Source organism: Schistocerca piceifrons, chromosome 5, assembly GCF_021461385.2.
Source record: "Schistocerca piceifrons isolate TAMUIC-IGC-003096 chromosome 5, iqSchPice1.1, whole genome shotgun sequence".
NCBI lineage: Eukaryota > Metazoa > Arthropoda > Insecta > Orthoptera > Acrididae > Schistocerca > Schistocerca piceifrons.
The window spans coordinates 696,869,827-696,872,400 of record NC_060142.1 but is presented as its reverse complement, the minus strand read 5'-3'; positions in this window follow the sequence as shown (position 1 = coordinate 696,872,400).

The following is a 2,574-nucleotide window of genomic DNA, read 5'->3' as shown; positions in this document are numbered from 1 at the left end:
CTCCAAAAAGTAAGTTGGCATTTTAGGTTTAGAGGGAATATCTTTGAAACGACGATAAATAAGAACGGTTTTTCATGTAAAGGTTGATATTCAGTTAATGTTCTTTGAAACTGTATAACCAACTTTCGGGATAATTTTAAATTTTGCAAAATACCCCACCAATCAATTTTGAAAAATGAGAACTTTATTTACAACATAAATATTAAAGAAGCTTTGAAACCACGTACATCTCTGTGTAACAAAGTTAGTTTCTGAAATGCCAGTTTTGGAGAACAACCAACACTCAACACGGTGTAGGAGTATTTTCAACACGGCTGATTAAAATATCTAAACATTCATTTCTATACTAATTATTTATTTTACTTATATTTGTTTTATGTTGTTTTACGTTTTAGATTCGTGACTTTTTTGTTTCTAGTTTACCGTTTTACATAAGTGTATTTTGTTAATTGAAAAATAAGTAAATCATTATTCCGAAATAAAATAATTACAATGATGATAATCTGTAAAGAAATGCTTAAAAAGTAATGGTTTTTCACACCTTGCACACAAAATGAACGAAATTTTTCTCATAATACACATTACGGAGAAGCCAGTATAAAACAAAATTCGGTAAGATTTCAAATTGTAACGGTTGATCCTCTAAATATCCTTATTTGTATCAGACATATTTCAGCACGTTGGTAAGTCTTCACAAAGAGAATTGATTATGTACTTGTGACTGCAGTTGGACTATATTGTTTCTCAATTGGAGACTGACACCATAATCATTCAACAAAACTAGATCTGAAAATTTCTCGCAAAGTTCTTCCAGCATCGGACACCGTAGACGTTCCTCTGCTGTAACTGTACCATCGAGCTCTCTGGAATCAGCAGACTTTTTTTCAAAGTTTAAATGAAACTAACAGTGAGTTTAGACCGAAAATTTGAGAATCTCCTTTTGAAGCTCCAAATTTCTTTGCAACAGCATCGAAATCTGGTAAACAAACGACTAACCAGATCAGAAGATACATCATAGATGTTTTCTTTTCTAGTGATGGAGAAACATCCGTATTGTTGTTACATTCTTGCAGCGGTCATTATGAAAGAACCGTTTAGAACATCGTACCCGAGGACAAGGTACTTGGTCATCCGGTGATCCAAGGGGGCTCGACGGCATAGGTACAGTTACGGGACGTATACAGCTTTCCATGTTGGAAGAGCTTTGTGATAAGATTTTCACATCTAGTTGTATTGAATGATTATGACGTCACTCTGCACTCACGAAACAATACAGTCCAGCTGCAGTCACTAGTGTGTAACCAGTTCCCTTCGCTAAGGCTTACCAGTGTACTGAAATATGCCTGACACAAACCAAGATATTTAGAGGATCACCCGTTATAAATTCAAATTGTGCAGATTTTAGTTTTATATTGGCTTCTCCGTCGTGTGTATTACGAGAAGAAATCTCGTTCATTTTATGTGCATGGTATAAAAATACGTTATGTTTTAAGCATTTACATACAGATTATCATTATTGTAATTATTTCATATCAAAATAATGATAATAAATAAATAATTAACATAAAATAGGTATGTGAAATGGTAAACCAAAAAACAAAAAAACTTGAATGTAAAACGTAAAATAACAATTTAAAACATAAAACAACTGTAAGTAAAATAAATAATTAGAATTGTACTGAATGTTCAAATATTTTAATTAGGTATGTTGAAAATACTCCGACACCAAGCGAGTATTTGCTTATTCTCCAAAACTGGTATTTCAGAAACCAGCTTTATTACACAGGGATGTGTAACATTTAATTATGCTCTAACAAAAATATTCATTTTTCAAAATTAATTAATGGTGGCGCGGTATTTTGCAAAATTTCAAATTATTACAAAAGCTAATTATACAGTTTTCAAGAACATTAATCGAATGTCAATTATTACATGAAAAACATTTTTATGTATCATCGTTTTGAAGATAATTCCTCTAAACTTAAATGCCAAATTACCTTTCAGGGTCTGGTTTACCACTTAAAAATAAGTTGGGAACAAACTAAAAACACGTATTGCACTATTTTCCCCTTCTAAACATCCGCCAGGTTTCGTCACGACCGCTTTTTGGTAGGGGAATGTTCCCTTGTTAATTCCGATCCTCTCCTGGCTTTGCCTGGGGTACACCACACTTTTTATGACACAACTGCTGTTAGCCCACACAGGTAGTATTTTTTTACGCCTTATTTGTCCCGTATCTAAATATTTCTTCCACGTCTTCAGAAAGGCCGCAGCTCGTCGCCTTGCGGCTGGCGTTGCTGCCTATGGATGACGGGAACCCTGGTTCGATTTCCGGCCAGGTTGGGGATTTGCTCTACCCGGGGACTGGGCGTTTGTGTTGTCCGCATCATTTCATCATCATTCGTGCAAGTGGCTAGATTGAAACTTTGTACAGGCGTTGATGACCACGCAGTTGAGCGCCCCACAAACTAAACATCACATCTTTAGAATAAATGCGCACAGATTATCGAATAAGAACGAGTTTTTCCATTTTCCAGACCGTGTCAGACAGTAAAAAGAATTAGGAAGGAGATA